At 49.6% G+C, this 17,033-nt stretch overlaps 1 protein-coding gene across 2 annotated transcripts in view; it reads right to left on the bottom strand.

Annotated features, from left to right (window-relative positions):
* NCMAP (non-compact myelin associated protein) overlaps window positions 1-17,033 on the bottom strand; it is a 39,631-nt gene that overhangs the window by 21,368 nt on the left and 1,230 nt on the right. The window contains exon 1 of one of the 2 annotated variants that reach the window (XM_047792580.1): window positions 3,646-3,848. The exons of the other annotated variant lie outside the window; for it this stretch is intronic. The gene's annotated coding sequence lies outside the window, so the exon portion shown is untranslated. Of the gene's footprint in view, window positions 1-3,645; window positions 3,849-17,033 lie in introns of those variants that run through there. 2 annotated transcript variants of the gene reach the window in all.

Below are 17,033 nucleotides of genomic sequence, written 5' to 3'. Positions count from 1 at the left end.
GTAGCACAGGTTCGATCCCTAGCACAGGAACTTCCACATGTTGCAGGCATGGCCACGGGAAAAAAAAAAAAAAAAAGCAGGAGGAACCTCTGGTTAAACAGAGCAGATGGACCACAAATATTCACTTCCACTTCCTCCTGAAAACCCCCATGAATGACAGTGAAGGCATCAGGATGTATAGATCCACAAGGCAAAGGGAAAAGAGAGATGCCAATTACATTATTGAAAGGCCAATCTAGATTTTTCTTTTTTCTTTCTTTTCTTTTTTTTTTTTTTTTTTTTTTTTGCTTTTTAGGGCTGTACTCATGTTATATGGAAGTTCCCAGGCTAGGGGTCGAATCAGAGCTGTAACTGCTGGCCTATGCCACAGCCACACCCACTCAGGATCCGAGCCACACCTGCAACCTACACCATAGCTCATGGCAACATCGGATCCTCAACCCACTGAGCAAGGCCAGGGATCAAACCGCAACCTCATGGTTCCTAGTTGGATTCATTTCCACTGTGCCAAGATGGGAACTCCCCAGTCCAGCTTTAAAAGCTGGGAAAGCTGACAGCTCAATGTGACTTAGCAGCATGACCCTGCAGACTGGGGAGCCCAATAAAAGCCGATGGCACCAAAGAAACCCCAGGGAGACTCTGCAGATGCCCCCCAAATCCAGGGTGCCACGTGGGGCTGGAGAGGAGAATTTGCAGCTCCTCAGCTGCCTCCATCCCGACCCTCCGTGCTTTAGGTCCCCTCCCCCTGGCAGAACACACTAAGTCCACTCTTTGCTGATGGTGGATCGGGAGGCTAACCTGCACTGCCCAGGATGATAGCCACCTGTAGCTGTTTAAATTTAAATGAAATTAAGGAGAGTTAAATAAAATTAGAAGTCAGCGCCTCAGTCCCACTCGCCACATTTCAAGCGCTAACATCCACGGAGCTTGTGGCTCCCGTGTTGCTCAGTGCAGGTCTAGCGTGTGTCCACCGCTGCGTAAAGTTCCACTGGAGGGCGCTGCTCCAGGCCCTGGCCATCCAGAGTGCGGCCTTGGGCAGCAGCATGGGCAACCCTCCGGCCCTGTCAAGAAGGTCCAGCACAGGGGACCGTGTGTGATTGGGTCACTTTGCTGTATAACAGAAATTGAAGAACCATAAATCAGCTATAGTTTAATTATAACTTAAAAAAGGAAAAAGAAAAGAAAAGGCAGAATCTTGGGCTTCATTCAGAACTGCTGAATGAGAAATGCCTTTATTTAGTCAGATCCCCAGGCAATTCATATGCACCTTTGACTTGGAGACTCTGGCTATAAATCGGGTTGAGGGAAAGGGCTGTCACTGTTGTGGCTTGGGTCACTGCTGTGGCATGGGTTCTATTCCTAGCCCAGGAACTTCCATATGCCATAGGCACGGCCCAAAACAACAACAACAAATTACTCCAGGTGATCCAACATTCTAATAAAATGAATTTCAAAATGATTAAGCAGAAAAAAATCAAGAAGAGGAAATAATCAAAGAATATCTGGACACTTACCAGAAATTGACAAAAATTTTCAGAATGAGAAGACCCATAGAGTCCCAGAACAATGAATAAAAAAGACCCACAATGGGGCTCACCATTGTGACTTTTTAGAACACGGGGATTAAAGAAAATATCCCATACACATCTATAGATTTTTTTTTTTTTCCTTTTGGCCGCATGCAGAAGTTCCCCAGCGAGGGATCAAACCCAAGGATCGAACCCTTACCAGAGCAGCCACCCAAGCCGCTGCAGTAACAACGCCAGATCCTTAATCTGCCCCAAGAGAACTCCTATCTACAGATTTTTGTATTGTTTTGTTTTTTTGCCATTTCTTGGGGTGCTCCCGTGGCATATGGAGGTTCCCAGGCTAGAGGTCCAATTGGAGCTGTAGCCGCTGGCCTACGCCAGAGCCACAGCAGTGCAGGATCTGAGCCGCGCCTGTGACCTGTACCACAGCTCACAGCAACGCCAGATCCTTCACCCACTGAGCGAGGCCAGGGATCAAACCCTCAACCTCATGGTTCCTAGTCAGATTCGTTAACCACTGAGCCACGACAGGAACTCCCTCCTATCTACAGATTTAAAAAATAAGGTCAAATACCAATAAAAGGATCTACATTTAGGTGAAAGCAGAATGGCAGTGGATTTGACAGCAGCAGCACTGAAGCTCTGAGATAACTCCAAAATTCTGAGCGAAAATAAGCTCCAGCCTAGAAGTGGACCACAAGCCAAACTAAATACTGAGTGTGAGGCAGAAGAACACTTTATCTCACAGAGCAGCATTCGAAGCTTCGCAAAACATTGCGGGGCGTACGAAGCTTCACAAAAAATCCACTTTACCCCATGTACCTTTTCCTGGGACACTCCGGGAGGATTTGCCTCACTAGTTGGGGATGCATGAGCAAGGGAGACAGCTCACGGGACTCAGGGACCAGGGGGCGAGTGCCCGGGGTGGTGCCCCACAGCAAGTTGGGGGTAGCCAGTCCAACTCAGGGGAGGAGGGGGGTGAAAGCAGATTCCGCCAGCCAAGAAAGAAAAACTGGTAGGTTTTCTGGGTGTGTATCCTGAGAGGAAAGGAGACCTACTCTTCTGCTAGAGAGTTTGAGGGGTGAACCTAGGATGGAAAATTCAGCTCCTCCAAAAGGCTTAAGGAACCAAACTCCCCCCTCCTGCTCCTGCCCCCACAACATCTCTTTCACTATTGCCCACGCCCTCTGTGGTGGCTGTGGAAGTCAACTCCTGTGCTCAGAGCATCTGCTGGAAACCAGTCTGAAAACCACCGGGTCCACAGCCCTCTGCTTACAAATGGGGAACTCTGAGGGCTGGTTAGGCGCACGGCGCATGCGGACAGGAAGGATCATTGGTTATTCATTTGGTTCATTTTCCAGAACTCCTGTCTGATTCATTCAAGACAAGATCAGTAACAACAACAGCAAGAACCAAAGTGAACCAGCTGCTGAGCACCAAAGGTCCCGCTCAGCCCTGCGTCTGCCCCTCAGTTTTGCCCTCCACCACCTGGCAGTGGGGACTGCGCGACGTTTCTAAAATGCACCAACTGAGGTTTCCAAGTTCCTTCTCATTGGCATCTATTAAAGCAAGAACACATTGATATAACTGAATTGTGTCCCCCACAGACAGGCCACTGTGAATTTCTGGAACAAGAAAAACTGGGGGTGGGAGTGCAGGGGAAAAACACAAACCCACGCCCCCTGGGAACCAGGTGCCTGTCCTGTGGCACCCCTGGCTACCCTTCTTATTATTATTATTTTTAAGAGCCCAGGGCCCCTCACAACTTCCAATGATCTGAGCTCATCCCTAACGCTGACCTTTCGGGGGTCTCGCTTTGATTCTCTGCCTCTCCGTCTCCTCCAAGAGCTTGACCAACCTCAAGGTCTTTGTCATGAAGGCGTTGCTGTGAACTCTATCTGGAGTGTCTGCACTTTAGTATGGAATTCAAGGAACTGTAGGACCCTGTAACTGTATCACGTGACTTCTTTCTTTGCATCTCAACATCCTGGGCGCTTATCACCTTTCCTGTTTGGCAGGGTCACCACCAAAATCCCAACAGTAAAGCCTGATGTGAGGCGCAAGAACTCTAGGCTGGAAGCTGGCCCAGGTTTCGAGTCTTACCTCTCTCACTCACCTGCTGTGTGACCTTGGGCAAGTCACTCGTTCTGCCTGGTCTTCAGTTTGCTTTCATGCAAAGTGCACAGCTGGGACCCGGTGCCCTCCCTCTCATGCTCCTTCCATCTTGTGACTCTCTTGCCTCCTGGTTTGGTTCAGGATGTGGCCCTCACCCTCCCCGAAACTTGCCTGCCTCCCACACCTTCCATTCCAGAAGGAACACCCCTCCCCTTTCCTGCCCAAGCTGGGGCCTGGTAGGCGCTGGACTGCAGACAGGACAGGAGGTGGGGAAACAATCCGGGCCATTCAAGCCGCCCGCAGTGAGAGCTGGCCCACGGCCAGTCACAACAGGCACCGAGATACAGAGGGGCATTTGTCTGGGGGACCCAGGGTTCATTGAAACCTTCGCTCGTTCTTTTCTCTCTCCCTCTCCGACGGCAGGGCCAGCCCCCAGCTTTGCTAGGAGGTGAGATGTGGACACCGTGCAGACCTGAGCAGCCCCTTCATGCGCTGGGAAACCAGACAAAAGCAGGGAGGTGGGAAGAAAGGCAGGAGAGCCATGTGTGCAGGGTGGCCATCCTGAGGGCAAAGGGTAGAGACTGGCATGTGGCTTTGGAGAGGGCAGGGGGCAGTGGGGAGGGGCTCTGGAGGTGGGACTACTTCCCCACGCTGACTACAAGGAAGGGACTTGTGAGCAAGGTGCTTCCTTCTCCTCCGGGCCTCAGTTTCCTGAGCTTTAAAATGGGACTGTTTAGGAGTTCCCGTCATGGTGCAGCAGAAACAAATCTGACTAGGAACCATGAGGTGGCAGGTTCGATCCCTGGCCTCGCTCAGTGGGTTAAGGATCTGGCGTTGCTATGGCTGTGGCAAAGGCTGGTGGCTACAGCTAGGATTAGCCCCCTAGCCTGGGAACGTCCATATGCCTCGGGTGTGGCCCTAAAAAGGCCAAAAAATAAAAATAAAATAAAATAAAATAAAACGGGGCTATTTATCCCACCCTTTAGGCTGCGAGGACTCAATCAAATAACATGATGAACTTGCAAACAGCATGGTGTAGAGGAGAAAAGCATTTGGACTCAGGTGGACCTGGGTTCAAATCCCACCTCTCTCACCTCTAAACTCACTGTTGTTTGGGAGGTACCCTTCAGCAGCATTTAGAACTGTACTCAGGAGTTCCCTGGTGGCCTAGCAGTTAAGGATCTGGTGTTGTCACTGCTATAGCTTGGGTCACTGCTGTGACATGGGTTTGATCCCTGGCCCAGGAACTTCTGCATGCCCCAGGTGTGGCCAAAAAATAAAATAAAAAAGAGCTGTGCTGGAGTTCCAGTCATGGCGCAGTGGAAATAAATCCAACTAGGAACCATGAGGTTGCGGGTTCGATCCCTGGCCTCAGTCAGTGGGTTAAGGATCCGGTGTTGTCGTGAGCTGTGGTATAGGTCGCAGACGAAGCTCAGATTTGGTGTTGCTGTGGTTGTGGTGTAGGCCGGCAGCTGTAGCTCTGATTCGACCCCTAGCCTGGGAACCTCCATATGCCTTGGGTATGGCCCTAAAAAGACATAAGACAGGAGTTCCCGTTGTGGCACAGTGGTTAACGAATCCAACCAGGAACCATGAGGTTTCAGGTTTGATCCCTGGCCTTGATCAGTGGGTTAAGGATCCGGCATTGCCGTGAGCTGTAGTGTAGGTTGCAGATGTGGCTCGGATCCCACGTTGCTGTGGCTGTGGTGTAGGCTGGTGGCTACAACTCTGATCAGACCCCTAGCCTGGGAACCTCCATATGCAGCGGGAAGCGGCCCTAGAAAAGGCAAAAAGACAAAAAAAAAAAAAAGACATAAGACAAAAAAATAAATAAAGAAAAATTTAAAAAGCTGGCTCACCAATATAGCAGCCACTAGCCGCCTGTGGCAATGGAGTCCTTGAAATGTGGCTGGTCTGAACTGTGTTGTAAGTGTAACATACCCACATGACGGCAAAGACTTAGCACGAAATAAAAGAATACAAAAATCTCAGCAATTTTTTTATATGGCTTAGATGTTGGATAATATTTAGGATATGTGTTCAATAAAATATATTGTCAAAATTTAATGTTTCTTTTTAGTTTTTTTTTTTAATTGTATTTTTTGGCCACCCCGTAGCATATGGAGTTCTTGGGCCAGAGATCAGATCAGAGCTGCACTTGAGACCAAAGCCACAGCTGCCACAAATACTGGAGCCTTAACCCACTGTTGCAGCGCTCCCAAGACACCGCTGATCCCTTTGCGCCACAGCGGGAACTCTTTTTTTTAGTTTTTTAATGTGGCTACTAGAACATTTAATATTATACATGTGGCTCATATTATATTAAACGACACTATATTAAACAGATCATTCATTTGTTCATCTCTTCACATGTCTTCATTTAGTAAATATTCATTTATCACACACAATGTGCTAGAGATGTGGCTAAACACTGAAGATAAGAAGGAGACAGTGTAGGGGAATTCCCGTCGTGGTGCAGTGGTTAACAAATCCGACTAGGAACCTTGAGGTTTCGGGTTTGATCCCTGCCCTTGCTCAGTAGGTTAAGGATCTGGCGTTGCCCTGAGCTGTGGTGTAGGTTACAGACGAGGCTCAGATCCCGCGTTGCTGTGGCTCTGGCATAGGCTGGTGGCTACAGCTCTGATTAGACCCCTAGCCTGGGAACCTCCATATGCCATGGGAGTGGCTCTAGATAAGGCAAAAAGAAGAAAAAAAAAAAGGAGACAGTGTAGGCCTGGCATTTGAGCCCACATGGAGCTTATGAACTATACTTTAGAGATACCAAAGAGCCTGTGTTCTTCACACACACAGCCCGTAGCACTAATTGCCTCTGCTCATATTCATGCTTCTTTCTAGAATGAGTTCCTAACCCTGGCATGTGTGGCCCCAAAAAGACCAAAAAAAGAAGACGAGAGGCAAAGCCAAGCCATCCAAAAGCTGTCCAAGGCTGAGGGGAAAGAATAATTACAGCTTATTTCCTGCTCCTTCCTGCTGTGTCAGCTCGGGGTTACAGAACTGAGCTTCTCTGGGAGACAGCCCCTGGGGGCCTCCAGGAGGCAGGGTGGCATAGATATTGCTGTGCTCTCTGCCCTGGGCCTTGGGCTCTGAGCAAACACCACAGCCTGAAAGGGAGGCCGTGAGGACGAGTGAGCTCTGGGCTTGGAGTCAGGAGACCTTGTTCCAGCCCTGACCTGAAGGACAAGGACATCAGGTGACAAGTTTTCATAGGAGAGGGACCTGGGAGGTGAGATTTCAGGGTGAGCCAGGGTGGGGCGTGGCCCTCTGGCTCAGTTCTTGCAGACAGAATAAAGGCTGCTCCTCGCACCCCGGCTTGGCATTCCAAGCCCTTCCCACCATTCTCCTGCCTCCTGTCCCGTCCCACACTCTGAACCTTGGCTCTTTGGGACTATTGAGTCCCCACCTCCCACCACCCATAGGATTTGTCCCTCGCCTGGAATGTCCCCCTCGTCCCTCAAAATGGCAGTATTTTGGAAGCGACAGAGGGGTGGGTTTTAGAATTAAGACGTGGGCTTGAATTCTGGCTTGAGTGTCCTTAGGCTTGCGACATGCCCTCCCTAAGACTGTTTCCTTAGCTGTGAATAGACTTTGTGATTCCTCCTTCCTGGTTGCAACAATCAAATGAGATACTAATCATTAATAATGAGTATCAATTACTTAGGCTTACTGTGTAAACCAGGGATTTATGAGGGTTTTGCATGCGTTAAGTCATTTAGCAACACACATCAAACCTCTAGCAAAGGAGTTCCTGCTGTGGCACGGTGGATTAAGAATCCAACTGCAGCTGCTTGGGTAGCTGTGGAGGTATGGGCTTGAAGCCCTGCCTGGCACTGTGGGTTAAAGGATCCAGTGTAGGTCACAGCTGTGGCTCGGGTTCAATCCTTGGTCCAGGTTCAATCCTTGGTCCATATGCCCTGGGTGCAGCCATAAGAACAAAACAAAACAAACAAACAAAGACCCTTTAGCAGAATGAGTGCCTGATGCATGCTGGGTGCTAATAGATGCTGCTTTCCTTCTCCAGGACCTGCCCAAAGCCTCACCATCAAACTCACGTAGGTCAGTCTCTTCTGAGACTTTTCACAGCATCTTATAGGTACCTTGGTTACAGCACTTATCACTTGGAAGTGCGGTAATTGGTAGATAGGTCTGTCTTCTTTCTGTTCTAGGAGCTCCTTGAGAAACAAATTCATGCACATATAGAAGCTGCGTGGGAGAGATGGGCTTTAGCAGATGCTCTAGGATGGGGTGGCTTTGAACTCTCTGGGCTCTGGCTCCCCAAACTCTGGTGACGGCCATCAGAGCCCCTTGCTCAGCTCCACGCAGATGCCAAGGCCAAGTTGCACCCTCCTCTGGGCTCTCATGTCGCTTGGACTTGGACGTGTGCCCTAATTTTTTGGTCGAAAACCAGGACACTTGTCTAGCAAAGTGGGTCCATGAGACGTTTAAATGGTGATCTAGAAGCTACAGAAAGAATGCAGAAATACTAGAATTTCCAGGAGAGTCCAGTGGCTTAGTTCCGCAATGAACTCCCAGAGCCATGCACACGGCATCAGTAATTGCCCAATAAATGTTAAGTAGATTGGGGCAGTGTGTTTTTTTTCACTCCAATGTGATATACAACTGTAAAGGAACAGAGGCTACCAGACTTCTTCCCTTGGACAAAGAATTAGAACTCCAGAGACCTTGGCTTTCCCCAGACTGTCTCTCCATCGTTCCAAGACCATCAATGCCTCGAGCTGGCTACAGAATAAAGCCCCAATTCTTTGTCTCATCAACCAAGATTCTGGTTGTTTCTTTTATTATTTAAGTATTTCCTCCACAAGAATTTTCACTGTGGGTCTTTGTGTATTTCACCTTCTGAGGTTTTATTTGCCTAAGAATATTTTTAGTATGACCTCATGTTTGAATGACAATTTGGCTGGCTTTAAAATTCTGGACTGAAAGGGTTCTTTTCTTTCAATTCTTAGTAACATTACTCTTTGATCTCCTTTATGAAGTGCTGTTATTGAGGCAAATAATGTCAATCTGATTCTTGTCACTTCGGTTTTTTTGTGTTTTTTTTGTTTGTTTGTTTGTTTTCTCTTTTTAGGCCTGCACCCGAGGCATATGGAGGGTCCCAGGCTAGGGGTCGAATTGGAGCTGCCGCTGCCACAGAGCCTAGACCAGAGCCACAGCAATGTGGGATGTGAGCCACCTCTGTGACCTACACTACTGCTCACGGCAATGCCAGATCCTTAACCCACTGAATGGGGGCCAGGGATGGAACCTGCATCCTCATGGGTACTAGTCAGATTCGTTTCCGCTGAGCCACGATGGGGACTCCTCTTGATTCTTGCCCCTTTGTAAGGGATGCTACTTCTCTCTGCCCTTCCTCTGTTAGTCTTTCCTATTCTCCATTTTACCCTGATATCTCTGTGTGCATTTTTCTCTATTTCTACTGTTGGCTACTCTGTGAGTCCTCTCAATAGGTTTTTATTCATTTTCCTTTAATCCTGGATTATTTAATGTCCATTATTTCTTCAAGTCTTTCCTCTTCTCCATTTTTCTTTTTCTCTCCTTTTGGGATATCTACTATTCTCCATCTCTCTTAGGTCTGCTTTTTCATTTGTTATCTCTTTATCTTTTCCTGCTTCCTTCTGGGATAGTTTTCAATCTGATTTTTCTCTTTACTAGTTGCTAATTCAGTGGTAGCCATCCTGATATTTATGCCACATATTGTGTTCTTTCTTTCTTTATTTATTTTTTTGTCTTTTTAGGGCTGCATCTGCAGTATATGGAAGTGCCCAGGCCAGGGGTTGAATCGGAGCTGCAGCTGCTGGCCTACACCACAGCTCACAGCAACGAACAATGCCAGATCCTTTTTCTTTCTTTCTTTCTTTCTTTCTTTCTTTTTTTTTTGTCTTTTTAGGGCCGCACCCAAGGCATATATAGAAGTTCCCAGGCTAGGGGTCCAATTGGAGCTGAAGCTTGAAGCTGCAAGCCTGCACCATAGCCACAGCAATTCGGGATCTGAGCTGCATCTGCAACCTATACCACAGCTCATGGCAACGCCGGATCCTTAATCCACTGATCGAGGCCGGGGTTCCTGGTCTCTTGATTTTGTCGAGTCCTCATGGATGCTAGTCAGGTTCGCTAACTGCTGAGCCACAACGGGATCTCCTACTTTATTTATTTATTTTGGCCACTCCGAGGCATATGGAGTTCCTGGGCCAGGAATCAGATGCGAGCCACAGTTGTGACTTAGACCACAGCTGTGGCAACACTGGATCCTTAACCCCCTGTGCCAGGCCAAGAATCAAACCTATGTCTCAGTGCTCCCAAGATGCCGCCAATCCCATTGCGCCATAGCGGGAACTCCTATGTCCTTTACTTCAAACATTATATATTTCACAGCTAATCTTTTGACTTGGTTCTCTCCTACGGCTTCTTGTTCTTTGCGTTATTTTATGAATTTCTTCCCTTATTACTATTATTATTATTTGCCATGGTATTCAGTGGCTTGATGTGGGACCTCAGTTCCCAGACCAAGGATTGAATCTGGGCTGAAGTGGTGAAACCATTGAGTCCTAACCACTAAACCTCCAGGGAATGGCTCTTATCTTTTAAAATATAATTATTATGCTTTACTTTAAAATCTTGGTCCTGGGAGTTCCCTTGTGGCACAGTGGGTTAAGGACCAGATGATGTCACTGCAGTGGCTTGGGTCACTGCTGTGGCATGGGTTTGATCCCTGGCCTGGGAACTTTTCACATGCCACAGGTGCAGCCAACAAATAAATAATAAAAATTTTCTCCATCTGCTTCGATCATTCTGCCTCAGATGGCATATGCAGTTTAATTGTCTATCTTTAGAATAGTTGTACTTCCCAGGTGGAAAATTATTTTGTTGAGTGAATTCAAGTTCCCCTGGGGGTACTTGCTCCCAGCAATGTACCCTGGGGAAGGGCCAAAGCATTAGAAGAGGAAAAGATGAGCCCTGGGGTGAAGAGCCACACAGACTCCCTCAGCCACCACCTTCCAGCTGGCCCTGTGCCAGAGTGCCTGTCAGGCTTCATCTTTGAGTTCCAGGAAGCAGCCTTGGGAGGCAATAGACTCCTCCTGTGAGATTCCACAGGTTGGGATGGGGGATGGAGTTGGAGGGGCCTTGATGGGCAAGTGAGTGCCTGAGCCTTCCTGGACTTTTTTGGTTTTTTAGTCTTTTGTCTTTTTAGGGCTGCACCCACGGCATATGGAGGTTCTCAGGCTAGAGGTCCAACTCGGAGCTGCAGCTGCCAGCCTATGTCACAGCCACAGCAATGCAGGATCCAAGCCACATCTGCAACCTACACCACAGCTCACGGCAACACCAGATCCTTAACCCAGTGAGCGAGGCCAGGGATTGAACCTGCAACCTCATGCTTCCTAGTTGGATTCGTTTCCACTGCGCCACGATGGGAACTCCGCCTTCCTGGTTTTGATAAATTCCTCACTCCACCAGGGCTTTCAGTTGCCCCAGACATCCATCCCATCCCCCCATGCCCGCCCCAGGACGATAGCTGCCAATTTCTGCACTTTAGGGGCAGGAAGCAGGGACTGTTCCAAGACAGGCAGCAGGGAGCCAAAGCAGGTAGGCATCCCTAGAGAGCAGGACAGTGGATAGTTAAGTCCAACATGCATTCATTCCACACTGAGGGTGTGTCTGTACCAAGGCGCTGTGCTGGGCAACGGGAAGGAAAGAGTCTGTGCCCACGGAGGTCAGGATCTGACAACAGACCAGCAAGCTCAGCTCAGTCCCCTCCTGGCAACACTTTCAGGCACCTCACTTAGTCTTTCTAAGCCTCGGTTTCTTCATCTGCAAAACAGAGATGATAATTTCTCTCCATAGGTTCCTGAGGCCTTCAGGAGAGCACATGGCAAGGGACCACAAAGGCCCAGCACACCGAGAGCTCTCAAAACACACATTGCTCTTGCTATTATCACAGTGGCAAGTTATCTTGTTTCTGGGGATTAGGTAGGGACATGGAGCTGCTTCTATAGGATAAATGAATCCCCTTTCGACCTCTGGGCAAACCAGTTCCCCTGAAGGTCTGAGCCTGGAGAGAAGGCCAAGGTCGGGCGTCTAGAATTTCCACGGAAGAGGACAGAGTGGGCTTGGCGCTCAGAAAAGTTTCGGTCAAAAAGTAGCGAGGCAGGGGGTGGAAATTGGTGGGGAAGTGAATAAACAAACCAAATTACATTTTCCAGAGGGAACTATTAATACCAACCACAGCATCAAGATTTCCAATAATTAGTCCATTTTCTGCAGTTTTTCTTTCTTTCTTTTTTTGGCCGTGCCTGTGGCATGTGGAATTTCCTGGGCTTCAACCCACTGCACCACAAGGGAACTCCCTACAGTTTCTTGCTTGTTTTTTTTGTTTGCTTTTTGTTTTGGGGCAGGTTTTCTTTTTTTTTTTTTTTTTTTTGGTCTTTTTGGGGCCACACCCTCGGCATATGGAGGTTCCCGGGCTAGGGGTCGAATCAGAACTATAGCCGATGGCCTAGACCACAGCCACAGCAACACCAGATCAGAGCTGTGTCTGTGACCTACACCACAGCAACACTGGATCCCTAACCCACTGAGTGAGGCCTGGGATCGAACCCGAGTCCTCATGGATACTAGTCAGGTTCATTAACTACAGAGCCACGACGGGAACGCCTGTGTTTTTTTGTTTTTTTGTGTGTTTTTTAATTGAGAAGGGCAGTAGAAAGAGGAGGTTAGACTTCCTACTGTGTGGGCTTGAATCTCACCTTGTCTCTCAGCCTCACGTCTATGTCTCTACTGGGCTTAGGAGACAAAGTGCCCAGGGCTAAAAATACTTTGGTGTGGCTCATAGAAATGTTCCCACGGACACAGAGAATGGACTGTGGTTGCCGAGGGGGAGGGAGTGGGATGGACTGGGAGTTTGGGGTTAGTAGATGCAAACTGTTGCATTTGGGGTGGATAAGCACTGAGATCCTGCTGTATAGCACAGGGAACTCTATTTGGTCACTTGTGTCGGAACATGATGGAGGATAATGCGAGAAAAAGAATATATATATGTATGACTGGGTCACTTTACTGTACAGTGGAAATTGACAGTACACTGTCAATCAACTCTAATAAAAATTTTTTTTTAAAAGTGTTCCTATCTCTTTCAAAATCGGAAGAAAACAGGAACTTTTAGGTTGAAGAAAATGTTTTAATATATCGATGTGGTCCTTAATGTAACCGTTCATGTCTTTTAGGAGGAAGGGGCTCATGAAGGCAAAATTGCGGCCCCGTTTAGTTCTGGTGACAACCAGCAAGTGGTCTCGGAACCTCCGTCAGAACGAGGGGATAACACGTCTCGCTTTCTGGGCCGCTGTGGGTGTTAAAGGGACGGAGGCATGTGGAGCATTTTGAGCTGTGTGGGCACCAGTGAGCTCTGGGCAAACAGGAATTAACTGTCCTTCTCCCTCCGGGACCTGCAGGCTGAAACCATAGGAAACCTGGAGAAGGGTTACAGGATTAGGGACAGCAGTCTGGGAATGTTACACAATTGCTTTTTACTGCACAACACACTGAAAGAGATCACCTTGACTCTTTTTTTTTTGGCTTTTTAGGGCCACACCTGTGGTATATGGAGGTTCCCAGGCTAGGGGTTGAATCAGAGCTACAGCTGCCGGCCAACACCACAGCCACAGCCTTGCAGGATCCAAGTTGCGTCTGCAACCTACGCCACAGCTCACAGTAACGCCGGATCCTTAACCCACTGAGCGAGGCCAGGGATCGAACCCACAGTCTCATGGTTCCTAGTCAGATTTTTTAACCACTGAGCCACAATGGGAACTCCAAAGAGATCACCTTGATGGAACCTTCAAGGCCAGGCCATGTGTGCCGGGGTAGGTGTGGGGGCTGGGCAGGGGGTGCTGCTACAAGAAGCCAGACAAATAGCAGTGGAAAGAGCCGTCTGTATTCACAGGGCAGCCCCAAGGTACGCATCAGCTGTGGAGGCTGAGTGAGTGAAGGAGGGAATGATTAGAGAATTGAAGAATCCTGAGGCTTCTGGGCCCTAAAAGTTGGCTCAACAGGTCCTAAGACACAAGCTTCTCTGAAGGGGAGGGGAAATTGATATTTATGGGCTGCTTGGATACAGTATCCTCTTTAATACATTAGGAAAGTGAGGCTCAGAGGGGTGATGTGGCTTAAACTAGACCCCATGGCATGAACGCGGGGGTCTGCATCCCTACTCTCTGTCCTACCCTCACTGCTGGCAGAAGCCACCCTGGATGGAGCTAGGCCTGCTGGCCAGCCAGGGTCTGCAAGGATCTCTGAGATGCCACGTTCTTCTGCCTCCTCAAATCTCAAGCAGGTACCATGAGATCTGGCAGCCCCACTGAGGGCCCCCAGCAGCTCAGGAGTGTCTGGCTCAGGCAGGAGGCCCCGCACGACAGGCTTGGAAGCCTCTCTGTCTTAGAGCCTGGCACACCTTTTCCTTCCTTAGGCCAAACTGCAGCCACCACCTCTGGGAGTTTCAAACCACATGAAAGGTTCCAGCCCTGCTGCCACCCTCTGGCCCTACCCCTCAGCTTTACCTACACCCAGCCTGGCTCAAGACTCTGCAGAGACACGCTGGCAGGCTCTTGCCTGGGCTCAGCCCCTTCCTCTCTTCCTGCCTCCTCCTGCCCACCAAGGATCTAGCCTTCGGATAAGGAATTCCTTTGAAAGAAAACAAACAGGGATCCACCCAGCCAGATCCCAAAGCCAAGAATGGGATCCCAGAAGCCCAGATGCCTATGACTGCATCCGGAGGCCAGAAGGATGGAGATGGAGAAGCCGATAGGGGCAGGATGCTGGGCGCTTGGAGCTTGTCTAGGAGAAACAAATGTGCTGCTGCTCCTGGGCTGCCTGCAGAGGCCCCGCCTGGCAGCCGTGCCGGCCGCATCTCACACAGGCGCTGCCGGCCAGCAATATTTAGCCTCGGTTAGAGAGTTTCCTATTTTGGAAGGTTTTTCTTCAGTATCAAACATGTATCTTTTCAAACATAAGTGCATATATATAATTTGGTGTCTTTATTTTCCTCATTTGTGAAGTGCTGTTTTGTTTTTCTTTTTTTTTTATGACCACACCTGCAGCATATGGGAGTTCCTGGGCCGGGGGTGGGGTGGGGGGGTGGGGTGGGCTATTGTATATAGTGTTGCATGAATGAGTCTGAGCAGCAGCTTCGACCTGAGCCACGTCAGTCAAATACTTAACCCACTGTGGACCAGCGGGAATGCCAAGGTTTTGTTTTGTTTTTTAACTAAAAGGGTTTACTGGGCAACTTAAAATCCACTTTACTTTTTTTTTTCTTTTCTCTTGCCGCCCCATGGCATATGGAGTTCCTGGGCCAGGGATCAGACCTGAGCCACAGTTGTGAACTAAGCCAGAGCTGCGGCAGTGCTGGGTCCTTAAGCCAGGGATCAAACCTGCGTCCCAGCTACCTTTCTTTTTTTAAAATTTCTACTCCATTTTCTTGGACGGTTGGAAAGTAAAGGGAAGTGCTGCAACATTTAGAGTTCCCGGAGAATTTCATGGCCCACTGTAGTGATGAAGCACTTAGACTCGGAGATTTCAGGTCTCCCCCCCCGCCACCTCCCCCTGCCCCGGCCACGCCCAGCTCTCCACTGACTGAGCACATCTCATCCTCTCTGGACTCCAGTCTCGTCACTTGAAATGGGGGAACCCTTTATTACCTTTAAGGGGCTCTGTAGCGCCTACACTCTGTGACCCCGCATCCCAGGAACAACAGGACAGGGATCAGCTTGGACTTCACTCTCCTCCTCTCGGAGCCCCCAGAGGGTCTCGGGGGGACAGACGGTCAAGGGCAGCGGGGCTGGGAGAAGGGGCATGGAGCCCAGGCCTCTCCCTGAGATGTAAATGTCTGCTCCCAGTGGGTTCTTCTCTGAGGAAAAGACACTGATGGTGGCGGGAGAGAGGGTGGAGGCGCGGAACGTGTGATGGGGGATGCACCCTGCAAGTTGGGCAGCGGGGACGGGACAGAGAAAAAGAACTTCTACGAGTGTCTACACCAGTCCTGCCACCGATGCTCGTCAAGGAGCGCCGAACCCACCTCACTCAGAGCCAAGGGCCCCCATCCCCAGCCTGGGTTTGTGCATTCCTCAGACGTTCACTCATTGCCTACTACGGGCCGGACATGGTCGTGGGGGGATACGGTGAGGAAGGAGGCAGGCTTGCTCTCTGCTCTCAGAGTTTCCATGGGAAACAGGTATTCAGTATCATGAAAAATTACAGAAAGTGCTAAAAGGAGAAGCTTTGAACTTGGCTCTTTCGAGGGACACGGTGCCTCCCATGTCTTCTTGATGTGTGCCCCAAATCTCTAACCACTTCTTCTTCTTTTTTTCTTTTTTGTCTTTTTAGGGCCACACCCACGGTATATGGAGAGTCCCAGGTTAGGGGCTGAATTGGAGCTGTAGCCGCCAGCCCACGCCACAGCCACAGCAACATGGGATCCAAACCACGTCTGTGACCTACACCACAGCTCACAGCAACGCCAGATCCTTAACCGACTGAGCGAGGCCAGGGATCGAACTGCGTCCTTATGGATGCTAGTCGGATTCATTTCCACTGAGCCACGACAGGAACTCCCTTACCTCCACTTCAGATCGTGGCTTCTCACAAATGGATGTCTAGTCGCTGCAGGGAGATGGGAACCCAATGACGCTGCCTGCCAGGATGTCAGACAAGCTGAAGGCCCCTGACTTTGCTGAGTGGCGCCGCCCTGAGGACACAGCTCCCTCCCAGCCTGAGGCAGGAGTGGCCACAGTGCACAGGGGTGATAAGGGCTGCAGGAAACAGCCAGGGGGATAAGCTGTTGATTTGACACCATGAGAGCAGATTTCCCCAGAGACCCAGCAGGTTCCCCAGCTCACTGTACACACCCAGCAGCTGTCCTGCCTGGCACCACACTGCCCCCTGCAGCACCTCACCACCAGCCAGGAGACCTCAGGACAAGGTGAGGAATCTCCTATCCCCACAAAAGGGGCCACAAGAGCCCCTTTTCCTTTTCATCTTCCATTCCCATCAGGTCCCCACAGTCCTTTGCTGTCTCTTGGAGGTGGACACTTAGAGGACATGAGAAAGGTATCTGGCCTATGGAGAGTTCTAGCTCCTTCATCTCCTGCCGTGGGGCTGCTGGGACTCAGGATTCCATGATTTTGTGTGCCCTCCCTCCCTCCCTTCCTCCCTCTGTGCTCTGGCTAAGCTTACCACGTTACTCCTCTGCTCCCCCCCCAGAAGAGGGGGTGCCCCAAATCTGCTCCTCTGGGCTTATGTTTACACTGCTCCATCCATCTAGACCCTGTCTCCTGTATCACATGCATCTTCTTAGGATCG

The sequence above is a fragment of the Phacochoerus africanus genome, chromosome 8 (assembly GCF_016906955.1).
Source record: "Phacochoerus africanus isolate WHEZ1 chromosome 8, ROS_Pafr_v1, whole genome shotgun sequence".
NCBI lineage: Eukaryota > Metazoa > Chordata > Mammalia > Artiodactyla > Suidae > Phacochoerus > Phacochoerus africanus.
The sequence above is the reverse complement of the archived record's forward strand: the minus strand, read 5'-3'. Positions and strand labels throughout refer to the sequence as shown.